Below are 15,936 nucleotides of genomic sequence, written 5' to 3'. Positions count from 1 at the left end.
AATCTGATGCAGGGAATCTGAGGCAGGGAATCTGAGGTAGGGAATCTGTGGTGGGGAATCAGAGGCGGGAAAACAGGCGGGTAAACAGAGGCGGGTAAACATAGGCGGGGAATCAGAGGCATGGAATCAGAGGCGGGAAATCAGAGGCGGGGAAAGATATGTGGGGAAAAGTAGGCCAGGAAAGTTGAGCGGAAAGGGAGGCAGTGAATCAGAGGTGGGGAATCAGAGGCGGGGAATCAGAGGCGGGGAATCAGAGGCGGGGAATCAGAGGCGGGGAATCAGAAGCGGGGAATCAGAGGTGGGGAATCAGAGGCGGGGAATCAGAGGCGGAGAATCAGAGGCGGGCAATCAGATGCAGGGAATCAGAGGCAGGGAATCAGAGGCAGGGAATCAGAGGCAGGGAATCTGAGGCAGGGAATCAGAGGTGGGGAATTAGAGGCGGGGAATCAGAGGCAGGGAATCAGATGAAGGGAATCTGATGCAGGGAATCTGAGGCAGGGAATCTGAGGCAGGGAATCTGTGGCAGGGAATCTGATGCGGGTTATCAGAAGGGGGAAATGAGATGTGGGAAACGAGATGCAGAGAAAGAGGCACGGAAATGGAGGCAGGGAAAGAGAGGCAGGGAATCAGAGGCGGGGAATCAGAGGTGGGGAATCAGAGGCTGGGAATCAGAGGCGGGGAATCAGAAGTGGGGAATCAGAGGTGGGGAATCAGAGGCGGGGAATCAGAGGCGGGGAATCAGAGGCGGGCAATCAGATGCAGGGAATCAGAGGCAGGGAATCAGAGGCAGGGAACCAGACGCAGGGAATCAAATGAAGGGAATCTGATGCAGGGAATCTGAGGCAGGGAATCTGAGGCAGGGAATCTGTGGTGGGGAATCAGAGGCGGTAAAACAGGCGGGTAAACAGAGGCCGGTAAACATAGGCGGGGAATCAGAGGAGGGAATCAGAGGCGGGGAATCAGAGGCGGGGAATCAGAGGCGGGCAATCAGAAGTGGGGAATCAGAGGCGGGGAATCAGAGGCGGGGATTCAGAGGCGGTGAATCAGAGGCGGGGAATCAGAGGCGGGGAATCAGAGGCTGGGTATCAGAAGTGGGGAATCAGAGGTGGGGAATCAGAGGCGGGGAATCAGAGGCGGGGAATCAGAGGCAGGCACTCAGATGCAGGGAATCAGAGGCAGTTAATCAGAGGCAGGGAATCAGAGGCGGGGAATCAGAGGCTGGGTATCAGAAGTGGGGAATCAGAGGTGGGGAATCAGAGGCGGGGAATCAGAGGCGGGGAATCAGAGGCAGGCACTCAGATGCAGGGAATCAGAGGCAGTTAATCAGAGGCATGGAATCAGAGGCAGGGAATCTGAGGCAGGGAATCTGTGTTGGGGAACTAGAGCCGGGCAAACAGGCGGGTAAACAGAGGCAGGTAAACATAGGTGGGGAATCAGAGGCAGGGAATCAGAGTCGGGGAATCAGAGGCGGGGAATCAGAGCCGTTAAATCAGAGGCGGGGAATCTGAGGCGGGGAATTAGATGCAGGGAATCAGATGCGGGGAATCTGAGGCGCCGTATCAGAGGCGGGGAATCAGAGGCGGGGAATCAGAGGCGGGGAATCAGAGGCGTGGAATCAGAGGCGGGGAATCAGAGGCGGGGAATCAGAAGTGGGGAATCAGAGGTAGGGAATCAGAGGCGGGGAATCAGAGGCGGGGATTCAGAGGCGGGGAATCAGAGGCAGGGATTCAGAGGCGGGGAAACAGAGGCAGGGAATCAGATGAAGGGAATCTGATGCAGGGAATCTGAGGCAGGGAATCTGAGGCAGGGAGTCTGTGGCAGGGATTCCGATGCGAGTTATCAGAAGGGGGAAATGAGATGTTGGAAACGAGATGCAGAAAAAGAGGCACGGAAATAGAGGCAGGGAAAGAGAGGCAGGGTATCTAGGCGGGTAATCAGAGGCGTGGAATCAGAGGCGGGGAATCAGAGACACAGAAAGAGAGGCGTGGAATCAGAGGTGCGGAATCAGAGCGGGTGAATCTGAGCCGGGAAATCAGAGGCGGTGAAACATGGGTGCGGAATCGGATGCGGGGAATCAGACGTGGGGACTCAGAGGCAGGGAATCAGAGGCAGGGAATCAGAGGCAGGTTATCAGAGGCAGGGAATCAGAGGCGGGGAATCAGAGGCGAGGAATCAGAGGCGTGGAATCAAAGGCGGGGAATCAGAGGCGGGGAATCAGAGGCGGAGAATCAGAGGCGGGCAATCAGATGCAGGGAATCAGGGGCAGGGAATCAGAGACAGAGAATCAGAGGCAGGGAATCTGAGGCAGGGACTCAGAGGTGGGGAATCAGAGGCGGTGAATCAGAGGCGGGGAATCAGAGGCGAGGAATCAGAGGAGGGGAATCAGAGGCGGGGAATCAGAGGCGGGGAATCAGATGCGGAGAATCAGAGGCGGGCAATCAGATGCAGGGAATCAGGGGCAGGGAATCAGAGGCAGAGAATCTGAGTCAGGGAATCTGAGGCAGGGAATCTGTGGCAGGGATTCCGATGCGGGTTATCAGAAGGGGGAAATGAGATGTGGGAAACGAGATGCAGAGAAAGAGGCACGGAAATAGAGGCAGGGAAAGAGAGGCAGGGTATCTAGGCGGGTAATCAGAGGCGTGGAATCAGAGGCGGGGAATCAGAGGTGGGGAATCAGAGGCGGGGAATCAGAGGCGGGGAATCAGAGAGGGGAATCAGAGGTGGGGAATCAGAGGCGGGGAATCAGAGGCAGGGAATCAGAGGCGGGAAATCAGAGGCGGCGAATCTGAGGCGTGGAATAAGAGGTGGGGAAAGAGATGTGGGGAAACGTAGGCCAGGAAAGTTGCGCGGAAAGGGAGGCGGGGAATCAGAGGCGGGGAATCAGAGGCGGGGAATCAGAGGCGGGGAATCAGAGGCGTGGAATCAGAGGTGGGGAAAGAGATGTGGGGAAACAGGCGGGTAAACAGAAGCGGGTAAACATAGCTCCATAAATAGATGCAGCGAAAGAGATGGGCGAAACATAATGGTTGGAACTTGTGTGTTGAAAATTAGGTACACAGAACAGATCAAACAGAGTTGTTGAAATTGAGGGAGGGAAAGAGAGGTACGGAAAGAGTGGAGGGGAAAGAGTGCAGGCAAAATAGAGGCATAGAGACAGAGGTGGGGAATCAGATGCGGGGAATCAGAGGCGGGGAATCAGAGGCAGGGAATCAGATGAAGGGAATCTAATGCAGGGAATCTGAGGCAGGGAATCTGAGGCAGGGAATCGGAGGCAGGGAATCTGAGGCAGGGAATCAGTAAAAAGTTATCAGAGGCAGTTTATCAGAGGCGGAGAATCAGAGGCGTGGAATCAGAGGCGGGGAATCAGAGGTGGGGAATCAGAAGTGGGGAATCAGAGGTGGGGAATCAGAGGCGGGGAATCAGAGGCATGGAATCAGAGGCGGGCAATCAGAAGTGGGGAATCAGAGGCGGGGAATCAGAGGCGGGGAATCAGAGGCGGTGAATCAGAGGCGGGGAATCAGAGGCAGGGAATCAGAGGCGGGCAATCAGAAGTGGGGAATCAGAGGCGGGGAATCAGAGGCGGGGATTCAGAGGCGGTGAATCAGAGGCGGGGAATCAGAGGCGGGGAATCAGAGGCTGGGTATCAGAAGTGGGGAATCAGAGGTGGGGAATCAGAGGCGGGGAATCAGAGGCGGGGAATCAGAGGCAGGCACTCAGATGCAGGGAATCAGAGGCAGTTAATCAGAGGCAGGGAATCAGAGGCAGGGAATCTGAGGCAGGGAATCTGTGTTGGGGAACTAGAGCCGGGAAAACAGGCGGGTAAACAGAGGCAGGTAAACATAGGTGGGGAATCAGAGGCGGGGAATCAGAGCCGTTAAATCAGAGGCGGGGAATCTGAGGCGGGGAATCAGATGCAGGGAATCAGATGCGGGGAATCAGAGGCGCCGTATCAGAGGCGGGGAATCAGAGGCGGGGAATCAGAGGCGGGGAATCAGAGGCGTGGAATCAGAGGCGGGGAATCAGAGGCGGGGAATCAGAAGTGGGGAATCAGAGGTAGGGAATCAGAGGCGGGGAATCAGAGGCGGGGATTCAGAGGCGGGGAATCAGAGGCAGGGATTCAGAGGCGGGGAAACAGAGGCAGGGAATCAGATGAAGGGAATCTGATGCAGGGAATCTGAGGCAGGGAATCTGAGGCAGGGAGTCTGTGGCAGGGATTCCGATGCGAGTTATCAGAAGGGGGAAATGAGATGTTGGAAACGAGATGCAGAGAAAGAGGCACGGAAATAGAGGCAGGGAAAGAGAGGCAGGGTATCTAGGCGGGTAATCAGAGGCGTGGAATCAGAGGCGGGGAATCAGAGACACAGAAAGAGAGGCGTGGAATCAGAGGTGCGGAATCAGAGCGGGTGAATCTGAGCCGGGAAATCAGAGGCGGTGAAACATGGGTGCGGAATCGGATGCGGGGAATCAGACGTGGGGACTCAGAGGCAGGGAATCAGAGGCAGGGAATCAGAGGCAGGTTATCAGAGGCAGGGAATCAGAGGCGGGGAATCAGAGGCGAGGAATCAGAGGCGGGGAATCAGAGGCGGGGAATCAGAGGCGGGGAATCAGAGGCGGAGAATCAGAGGCGGGCAATCAGATGCAGGGAATCAGGGGCAGGGAATCAGAGGCAGAGAATCAGAGGCAGGGAATCTGAGGCAGGGACTCAGAGGTGGGGAATCAGAGGTGGTGAATCAGAGGCGGGGAATCAGAGGCGAGGAATCAGAGGAGGGGAATCAGAGGCGGGGAATCAGAGGCGGGGAATCAGAGGCGGAGAATCAGAGGCGGGCAATCAGATGCAGGGAATCATGGGCAGGGAATCAGAGGCAGAGAATCTGAGTCAGGGAATCTGAGGCAGGGAATCTGTGGCAGGGATTCCGATGCGGGTTATCAGAAGGGGGAAATGAGATGTGGGAAACGAGATGCAGAGAAAGAGGCACGGAAATAGAGGCAGGGAAAGAGAGGCAGGGTATCTAGGCGGGTAATCAGAGGCGTGGAATCAGAGGCGGGGAATCAGAGGCGGAGAATCAGAGGCGGGCAATCAGATGCAGGGAATCAGGGGCAGGAAATCAGAGGCAGAGAATCTGAGTCAGGGAATCTGAGGCAGGGAATCTGTGGCAGGGATTCCGATGCGGGTTATCAGAAGGGGGAAATGAGATGTGGGAAACGAGATGCAGAGAAAGAGGCACGGAAATAGAGGCATGGAAAGAGAGGCAGGGTATCTAGGCGGGTAATCAGAGGCGTGGAATCAGAGGCGGGGAATCAGAGACACAGAAAGAGAGGCGTGGAATCAGAGGTGCGGAATCACAGCGGGTGAATCTGAGCCGGGAAATCAGAGGCGGTGAAACATGGGTGCGGAATCGGATGCGGGGAATCAGAAGTGGGGACTCAGAGGCAGGGAATCAGAGGCAGGGAATCAGAGGCAGGTTTTCAGAGGCTGGGAATCAGAGGCGGGGAATCAGAGGCGCGGAATCAGAGGCGGGGAATCAGAGACGGGGAATCAGAGGCGGGGAATCAGAGGCGGAGAATCAGAGGCGGGCAGCCAGATGCAGGGAATCAGGGGCAGGGAATCAGAGGCAGAGAATCAGAGGCAGGGAATCTGAGGCAGGGACTCAGAGGTGGGGAATCAGAGGCGGGGAATCAGAGGCAGGGAATCAGATGAAGGGAATCTGATGCAGGGAATCTGAGGCAGGGAATCTGAGGCAGGGAATCTGTTGCAGGGAATCTGATGCGGGTTATCAGAAGGGGGAAATGAGATGTGGGAAACGAGATGCAGAGAAAGAGGCACGGAAATAGAGGAAGGGAAAGAGAGGCATGGAATCAGACGCGGGGAATCAGAGGCGGGGAATCAGAGGCGGGGAATCAGAGGCGGGGTATCAGAGGGGGGAATCAGAGGTGGGGAATCAGAGGCGGGGAATCAGAGGCGGGGAATCAGAGGCAGGGAATCAGAGGCAGGGAATCAGATGAAGGGAATCTGATGCAGGGAAACTGAGGCAGGGAATCTGAGGCAGGGAAACAGGCGGGTAAACAGAGGCGGGTAAACATAGGCGGGGAATAAGATGCGGGGAATCAGAGGCGGGGAATCAGAGGCGGGGAATCAGAGGCGGGGAATCAGAGGCGGGGAATCAGATGCGGGGAATCAGATGCAGGAAATCAGAGGAGGGGAATCAGAGGCGGGGTATCAGAGGAGGGGAATCAGAGGCGGGGAATCAGAGGCGGGGAATCAGAGGCGGGGAATCAGAGGCGGGGAATCAGAGGCGTGGAATCAGAGGCGGGAAATCAGAGGCGGGGAAAGATATGTGGGGAAAAGTAGGCCAGGAAAGTTGAGCGGAAAGGGAGGCAGAGAATCAGAGGTGGGGAATCAGAGGCGGGGAATCAGAGGCGGGGAATCAGAGGCGGGGAATCAGAGGCGGGGAATCAGAAGCGGGGAATCAGAGGCGGAGAATCAGAGGCGGGCAATCAGATGCAGGGAATCAGAGGCAGGGAATCAGAGGAAGGGAATCAGAGGCAGGGAATCTGAGGCAGGGAATCTGAGGTGGGGAATCAGAGGCGGGGAAACAGGTGGGTAAACAGAGGCGGGTAAACATAGGCGGGGAATCAAAGGCGCGGAATCAGAGGCGGGGAACCAGAGGCGGGGAATCAGAGGCGGGGAATCAGATGCGGGGAATCAGATGCGGGGAATCAGAGGTGGGGAATCAGAGGTGGGGAATCAGAGGTGGGGTATCAGAGGCGTGCAATCAGAGGCGGGGAATCAGAGGCGGGGAATCAGAAGTGGGGAATCAGAGGTGGGGAATCAGAGGCGGGGAATCAGAATCAGGGAATCAGAGGCGGGCAATCAGAGGTGGGGAATCAGAGGAGGGGAATCAGAGGCGGGGAATCAGAGGCGGGGAATCAGAGGTGGGGTATCAGAGGCGTGCAATCAGAGGCGGGGAATCAGAGGCGGGGAATCAGAAGTGGGGAATCAGAGGTGGGGAATCAGAGGCGGGGAATCAGAATCAGGGAATCAGAGGCGGGCAATCAGAGGTGGGGAATCAGAGGAGGGGAATCAGAGGCGGGGAATCAGAGGCGGTGATTTCGAGGCGGGGTATCAGACGCGGGAATCAGAGGCGGGGAATCAGAAGTGGGGAATCCTAGGTGGGGAATCTGAGGCGGGGAATCAGAGGCAGATAATCAGAGGCGGGCAATCAGATGCAGGGAATCAGAGGCAGGGAATCAGAGGCAGGGAATCAGAAGCGGGGAATCAGGAGTGGGGAATCAGAGGTGGGGGATCAGAGGCGGGGAATCAGAGGCGGCGAATCAGAGGCGGGGAATCAGAGGCAGGGAATCAGAGGCGGGCAATCAGATGCAGGGAATCTGAGGCAGGGAATCAGAGGCAGGGAATCAGAGGCAGGTTATCAGAGGCAGGGAATCAGAGGCGGGGAATCAGAGGCGGGGAATCATTGGCGGGGAATCAGAGGCGGGGAATCAGAGGCGGGGAATCAGAGGCGGAGAATCAGAGGCGGGCAATCAGATGCAGGAAATCAGAGGAAGGGAATCAGAGGCAGGGAATCAGAGGCAGGGAATCTGAGGCAGGGAATCAGAGGTGGGGAATCAGAGGCGGGGAATCAGAGGCAGGGAATCAGATGAAGGGAATCTGATGCAGGGAATCTGAGGCAGGGAATCTGAGGCAGGGAATCTGTGGCAGGGAATCTGATGCGGGTTATCAGAAGGGGGAAATGAGATGTGGGAAACGAGATGCAGAGAAAGAGGCACGGAAATATAGGCAGGGAAAGAGAGGCAGGGAATCAGAGGCGGGGAATCAGAGGTGGGGAATCAGAGGCGGGGAATCAGAGGCGGGGAATCAGAGAGGGGAATCAGAGGTGGGGAATCAGAGGCGGGGAATCAGAGGCAGGGAATCAGAGGTGGGAAATCAGAGGCGGCGAATCTGAGGCGTGGAATCAGAGGTGGGGAAAGAGATGTGGGGAAACGTAGGCCAGGAAAGTTGCGCGGAAAGGGAGGCGGTGAATCAGAGGCGGGGAATCAGAGGCGGGGAATCAGAGGCGGGGAATCAGAGGCGTGGAATCAGAGGTGGGGAAAGAGATGTGGGGAAACAGGCGGGTAAACAGAAGCGGGTAAACATAGCTCCATAAATAGATGCAGCGAAAGAGATGGGCGAAACATAATGGTTGGAACTTGTGTGTTGAAAATTAGGTACACAGAACAGATCAAACAGAGTTGTTGAAATTGAGGGAGGGAAAGAGAGGTACGGAAAGAGTGGAGGGGAAAGAGTGCAGGCAAAATAGAGGCATAGAGACAGAGGTGGGGAATCAGATGCGGGGAATCAGAGGCGGGGAATCAGAGGCAGGGAATCAGATGAAGGGAATCTAATGCAGGGAATCTGAGGCAGGGAATCTGAGGCAGGGAATCGGAGGCAGGGAATCTGAGGCAGGGAATCAGTAAAAAGTTATCAGAGGCAGTTTATCAGAGGCGGAGAATCAGAGGTGGGGAATCAGAAGTGGGGAATCAGAGGTGGGGAATCAGAGGCGTGGAATCAGAGGCGGGGAATCAGAGGTAGGGAATCAGAAGTGGGGAATCAGAGGTGGGGAATCAGAGGCGGGGAATCAGAGGCATGGAATCAGAGGCGGGCAATCAGAAGTGGGGAATCAGAGGCGGGGAATCAGAGGCGGGGAATCAGAGGCGGTGAATCAGAGGCGGGGAATCAGAGGCGGGGAATCAGAGGCGGGGAATCAGAAGTGGGGAATCAGAGGTGGGGAATCAGAGGCGGGGAATCAGAGGCGGGGAATCAGAGGCGGGCAATCAGATGCAGGGAATCAGAGGCAGGGAATCAGAGGCAGGGAACCAGACGCAGGGAATCAAATGAAGGGAATCTGATGCAGGGAATCTGAGGCAGGGAATCTGAGGCAGGGAATCTGTGGTGGGGAATCAGAGGCGGGAAAACAGGCGGGTAAACAGAGGCGGGTAAACATAGGCGGGGAATCAGAGGCGTGGAATCAGAGGCAGGAAATCAGAGGCGGGGAAAGATATGTGGGGAAAAGTAGGCCAGGAAAGTTGAGCGGAAAGGGAGGCAGTGAATCAGAGGTGGGGAATCAGAGGCGGGGAATCAGATGCGGGGAATCAGAGGCGGGGAATCAGAGGCGGGGAATCAGAAGCGGGGAATCAGAGGTGGGGAATCAGAGGCGGGGAATCAGAGGCGGAGAATCAGAGGCGCGGAATCAGAGGCGGGGAATCAGAGTCAGGGAATCAGAGGCGGGGAATCAGAGGCAGGGAATCAGATGCGGGGAATCAGAGGTGGGGAATCAGAGGCGGGGTATCAGAGGAGGAGAATCAGAGGCGGGGAATCAGAGGCGGGGAATCAGAGGTGGGGTATCAGAGGCGTGCAATCAGAGGCGGGGAATCAGAGGCGGGGAATCAGAAGTGGGGAATCAGAGGTGGGGAATCAGAGGCGGGGAATCAGAATCAGCGAATCAGAGGCGGGGCAATCAGAGGTGGGAAATCAGAGGCGGGGAATCAGAGGCGGGGAATCAGAGGCGGTGAATCAGAGGCGGGGAATCAGACGCGGGGAATCAGAGGCGGGGAATCAGAAGTGGGGAATCAGAGGTGGGGAATCAGAGGCGGGGAATCAGAGGCAGGTTATCAGAGGCGGGCAATCAGATGCAGGGAATCAGAGGCAGGGAATCAGAGGCAGGGAATCTGAGGCAGGGAATCTGAGGCAGGGAATCTGAGGTGGGCAATCAGAGGCGGGAAAGCAGGCGGGTAAACAGAGGCGGGTAAACATAGCTGCATAAATAGAGGCAGCGAAAGAGATGGGCGAAACATAGTGGTTGGAACTTGTGCGTTGAAAATTAGGTACACAGAACAGATCAAACAGAGTTGTTGAAATTGAGGGAGGGAAAGAGAGGCACAGAAAGAGTGGAGGGGAAAGAGTGCAGGCAAAATAGAGGCGTAGAGACACAGGTGGGGAATCAGAGGCGGGGAATCAGAGGCAGGGAATCAGAGGCAGGGAATCAGAGGCAGGGAATCTGAGACAGGGAATCTGAGGCAGGGAATCTGAGGTGGGCAATCAGAGGCGGGAAAACAGGCGGGTAAACAGAGGCGGGTGAACATAGGCGGGGAATCAGAGGCGGGGAATCAGAGGCGGGGAATCAGAGGCGGGGAAGCAGAGTCGGGGAATCAGAGGCGGGGAATCTGAGGCAGGGAATCAGATGCAGGGAAACAGAGGCGGGGAATCAGAGGTGGGGTATCAGAGGTGGGGAATCAGAGTCGGGGAATCAGAGGCGGGGAATCTGAGGCGGGGAGTCAGATGCAGGGAATCAGAGGCGGGGAATCAGAGGCGGGGTATCAGAGGTGGGAAATCAGAGGCGCGGAATCAGAGGCGGTGAATCAGAGGCGTGGAATCAGAGACGGGGAATCAGAGGCGGGGAATCAGAAGTGGGGAATCAGAGGTGGGAAATCAGAGGCGGGGTATCATAGGCGGGGAATCAGAGGCGGGGAATCAGAGGCAGGGTATCACAGGCAGGCAATCAGATGCAGGGAATCAGAGGCAGGGAATCAGAGGCAGGGAATCAGAGGCAGGGAACCTGAGGTGGCGAATATGAGGTGGTGAATCAGAGGCGGGGAAACAGGCGGGTAAACAGAGGCGGGGAATCAGAGGCAGGGAATCAGCCGCGGGGAATCAGAGGCAGGGAATCAGATGAAGGGAATCTGATGCAGGGAATCTGAGGCAGGGTATCTGAGGCAGGGAATCTGTGGCAGGGAATCTGATGCGGATTATCAGAAGGGGGAAATGAGATGTGGGAAACGAGATGCAGAGAAAGAGGCACGGAAATAGAGGCAGGGAAAGAGAGGCAGGGTATCAGAGGCGGGTAATCAGAGGCGTGGAATCAGAGGTGGGGAATCAGAGACACAGAAAGAGAGGCGTGGAATCAGAGGTGTGGAATCAGAGCCGGTGAATCTGAGCCGGGAAATCAGAAGCAGAGCAACAGAGGTGGTAAAACATGGGAGCTGAATCGGACACGGGGAATCAGAGGTGGTGACTCAGAGGCCGGGAATCAGAGGAAGGGAATCAGAGGCAGGTTATCAGAGATGGGGAATCAGAGGTGGGGAATCAGAGGCGGGGAATCAGAGGCGGGGAATCAGAGGCGGGGAATCAGAGGCGGGGAATCAGAGGCGGAGAATCAGAGGCGGGCAATCAGATGCAGGAAATCAGAGGCAGGGAATCAGAGGCAGGGAATCTGAGGCAGAGAATCTGTGGCAGGGATTCCGATGCGGGTTATCAGAAGGGGAAAATGAGATGTGGGAAACGAGATGCAGAGAAAGAGGCACGGAAATAGAGGCAGGGAAAGAGAGGCAGGGTATCTAGGCGGGTAATCAGAGGCGTTGAATCAGATGCGGGGAATCAGAGACACAGAAAGAGAGGCGTGGAATCAGATGTGCGGAATCAGAGCTGGTGAATCTGAGCCGGGAAATCAGAGGCGGTGAAACATGGGTGCGGAATCGAATGCGGGGAATCAGAAGTGGGGACTCAGAGGCAGGGAATCAGAGGCAGGGAATCAGAGGCAGGTTATCAGAGGCAGGGAATCAGAGGCGGGGAATCAGAGGCGAGGAATCAGAGGCGGGGAATCAGAGGCGGGGAATCAGAGGCGGGGAATCAGAGGCAGAGAATCAGAGGCGGGCAATCAGATGCAGGGAATCAGGGGCAGGGAATCAGAGGCAGAGAATCAGAGGCAGGGAATCTGAGGCAGGGACTCAGAGGTGGGGAATCAGAGGCGGGGAATCAGAGGCAGGGAATCAGATGAAGGGAATCTGATGCAGGGAATCTGAGGCAGGGAATCTGAGGCAGGGAATCTGTTGCAGGGTATCTGATGCGGGTTATCAGAAGGGGGAAATGAGATGTGGGAAACGAGATGCAGAGAAAGAGGCACGGAAATAGAGGAAGGGAAAGAGAGGCATGGAATCAGACGCGGGGAATCAGAGGCGGGGAATCAGAGGCGGGGAATCAGAGGCGGGGAATCAGAGGGGGGAATCAGAGGTGGGGAATCAGAGGCGGTGAATCAGAGGCGGGGAATCAGAGGCAGGGAATCAGAGGCAGGGAATTAGATGAAGGGAATCTGATGCAGGGAATCTGAGGCAGGGAATCTGAGGCAGGGAAACAGGTGGGTAAACAGAGGCGGGTAAACATAGGCGGGGAATAAGAGGCGGGGAATCAGAGGCGGGGAATCAGAGGCGGGGAATCAGAGGCGGGGAATCAGAGGCGGGGAATCAGATGCGGGGAATCAGATGCGGGGAATCAGAGGCGGGGAATCAGAGGCGGGGTATCAGAGGAGGGGAATCAGAGGCGGGGAATCAGAGGCGGGGAATCAGAGGCGGGGAATCAGAGGCGGGGAATCAGAGGCGTGGAATCAGAGGCGGCAAATCAGAGGCGGGGAAAGATATGTGGGGAAAAGTAGGCCAGGAAAGTTGAGCGGAAAGGGAGGCAGAGAATCAGAGGTGGGGAATCAGAGGCGGGGAATCAGAGGCGGGGAATCAGAGGCGGGGAATCAGAGGTGGGGAATCAGAAGCGGGGAATCAGAGGTGGGGAATCAGAGGCGGGGAATCAGATGCGGAGAATCAGAGGCGGGCAATCAGATGCAGGGAATCAGAGGCAGGGAATCAGAGGCAGGGAATCAGAGGCAGGGAATCTGAGGCAGGGAATCTGAGGTGGGGAATCAGAGGCGGGGAAACAGGTGGGTAAACAGAGGCGGGTAAACATAGGCGGGGAATCAGAGGCGCGGAATCAGAGGCGGGGAATCAGAGGCGGGGAATCAGAGGCGGGGAATCAGAGGCGGGGAATCAGATGCGGGGAATCAGAGGTGCGGAATCAGAGGCGGGGTAACAGAGGAGGGGAATCAGAGGCGGGGAATCAGAGGCGGAAAATCAGAGGCGGGGAATCAGAGGCGTGCAATCAGAGGCGGGGAATCAGAGGCGGGGAATCAGAAGTGGGGAATCAGAGGTGGGGAATCAGAGGCGGGGAATCAGAATCAGGGAATCAGAGGCGGGCAATCAGAGGTGGGGAATCAGAGGAGGGGAATCAGAGGCAGGGAATCTGAGGCTGGGAATCTGAGGCAGGGAATCTGAGGTGGGCAATCAGAGGCGGGAAAACAGGCGGGTAAACAGAGGCGGGTGAACATAGGCGGGGAATCAGAGGCGGGGAATCAGAGGCGGGGAATCAGAGGCGGGGAATCAGAGTCGGGGAATCAGAGGCGGGGAATCTGAGGCAGGGAATCAGATGCAGGGAAACAGAGGCGTGGAATCAGAGGTGGGGTATCAGAGGCGGGGAATCAGAGGCGGGAAAACAGGCGGGTAAACAGAGGTGGGTAAACAAAGGCGGGGAATCAGAGGCGGGGAATCAGAGGCGGGGAATCAGAGGCGGGGAATCAGAGTCGGGGAATCAGAGGCGGGGAATCTGAGGCGGGGAGTCAGATGCAGGGAATCAGAGGCGGGGAATCAGAGGCGGGGTATCAGAGGCGGGAAATCAGAGGCGCGGAATCAGAGGCGGTGAATCAGAGGCGTGGAATCAGAGACGGGGAATCAGAGGCGGGGAATCAGAAGTGGGGAATCAGAGGTGGGAAATCAGAGGCGGGGTATCATAGGCGGGGAATCAGAGGCGGGGAATAAAAGGCAGGGTATCACAGGCAGGCAATCAGATGCAGGGAATCAGAGGCAGGGAATCAGAGGCAGGGAATCAGAGGCAGGGAACCTGAGGTGGCGAATATGAGGTGGTGAATCAGAGGCGGGGAAACAGGCGGGTAAACAGAGGCGGGGAATCAGAGGCAGGGAATCAGCCGCGGGGAATCAGAGGCAGGGAATCAGATGAAGGGAATCTGATGCAGGGAATCTGAGGCAGGGTATCTGAGGCAGGGAATCTGTGGCAGGGAATCTGATGCGGATTATAAGAAGGGGGAAATGAGATGTGGGAAACGAGATGCAGAGAAAGAGGCACGGAAATAGAGGCAGGGAAAGAGAGGCAGGGTATCAGAGGCGGGTAATCAGAGGCGTGGAATCAGAGGCGGGGAATCAGAGACACAGAAAGAGAGGCGTGGAATCAGAGGTGTGGAATCAGAGCCGGTGAATCTGAGCCGGGAAATCAGAAGCAGAGCAACAGAGGTGGTAAAACATGGGAGCTGAATCGGACACGGGGAATCAGAGGTGGTGACTCAGAGGCCGGGAATCAGAGGAAGGGAATCAGAGGCAGGTTATCAGAGGTGGGGAATCAGAGGTGGGGAATCAGAGGCGGGGAATCAGAGGCGGGGAATCAGAGGCGGGGAATCAGAGGCGGGGAATCAGAGGCGGAGAATCAGAGGCGGGCAATCAGATGCAGGAAATCAGAGGCAGGGAATCAGAGGCAGGGAATCTGAGGCAGAGAATCTGTGGCAGGGATTCCGATGCGGGTTATCAGAAGGGGGAAATGAGATGTGGGAAACGAGATGCAGAGAAAGAGGCACGGAAATAGAGGCAGGGAAAGAGAGGCAGGGTATCTAGGCGGGTAATCAGAGGCGTTGAATCAGATGCGGGGAATCAGAGACACAGAAAGAGAGGCGTGGAATCAGAGGTGCAGAATCAGAGCTGGTGAATCTGAGCCGGGAAATCAGAGGCGGTGAAACATGGGTGCGGAATCGGATGCGGGGAATCAGAAGTGGGGACTCAGAGGCAGGGAATCAGAGGCGGGGAATCAGAGGCGAGGAATCAGAGGCGGGGAATCAGAGGCGGGGAATCAGAGGCGGGGAATCAGAGGCAGAGAATCAGAGGCGGGCAATCAGATGCAGGGAATCAGGGGCGGGGAATCAGAGGCAGAGAATCAGAGGCAGGGAATCTGAGGCAGGGACTCAGAAGTGGGGAATCAGAGGCGGGGAATCAGAGGCAGGGAATCAGATGAAGGGAATCTGATGCAGGGAATCTGAGGCAGGGAATCTGAGGCAGGGAATCTGTTGCAGGGTATCTGATGCGGGTTATCAGAAGGGGAAAATGAGATGTGGGAAACGAGATGCAGAGAAAGAGGCACGGAAATAGAGGAAGGGAAAGAGAGGCATGGAATCAGACGCGGGGAATCAGAGGCGGGGAATCAGATGCGGGGAATCAGAGGCGGGGAATCAGAGGGGGGAATCAGAGGTGGGGAATCAGAGGCGGTGAATCAGAGGCGGGGAATCAGAGGCAGGGAATCAGAGGCAGGGAATTAGATGAAGGGAATCTGATGCAGGGAATCTGAGGCAGGGAATCTGAGGCAGGGAAACAGGTGGGTAAACAGAGGCGGGTAAACATAGGCGGGGAATAAGAGGCGGGGAATCAGAGGCGGGGAATCAGAGGCGGGGAATCAGAGGCGGGGAATCAGAGGCGGGGAATCAGATGCGGGGAATCAGATGCGGGGAATCAGAGGCGGGGAATCAGAGGCGGGGTATCAGAGGAGGGGAATCAGAGGTGGGGAATCAGAGGCGGGGAACCAGAGGCGGGGAATCACAGGCGGGGAATCAGAGGCGTGGAATCAGAGGCGGGAAATCAGAGGCGGGGAAAGATATGTGGGGAAAAGTAGGCCAGGAAAGTTGAGCGGAAAGGGAGGCAGAGAATCAGAGGTGGGGAATCAGAGGCGTGGAATCAGAGGCGGGGAATCAGAGGCGGGGAATCAGAGGTGGGGAATCAGAAGCGGGGAATCAGAGGTGGGGAATCAGAGGCGGGGAATCAGAGGCGGAGAATCAGAGGCGGGCAATCAGATGCAGGGAATCAGAGGCAGGGAATCAGAGGCAGGGAATCAGAGGCAGGGAATCTGAGGCAGGGAATCTGAGGTGGGGAATCAGAGGCGGGGAAACAGGTGGGTAAACAGAGGCGTGTAAACATAGGCGGGGAATCAGAGGCGCGGAATCAGAGGCAGGG

Source organism: Narcine bancroftii, chromosome 4, assembly GCF_036971445.1.
Source record: "Narcine bancroftii isolate sNarBan1 chromosome 4, sNarBan1.hap1, whole genome shotgun sequence".
Classification (NCBI taxonomy): Eukaryota; Metazoa; Chordata; class Chondrichthyes; order Torpediniformes; family Narcinidae; genus Narcine; species Narcine bancroftii.
This window is presented reverse-complemented; position numbering follows the sequence as displayed.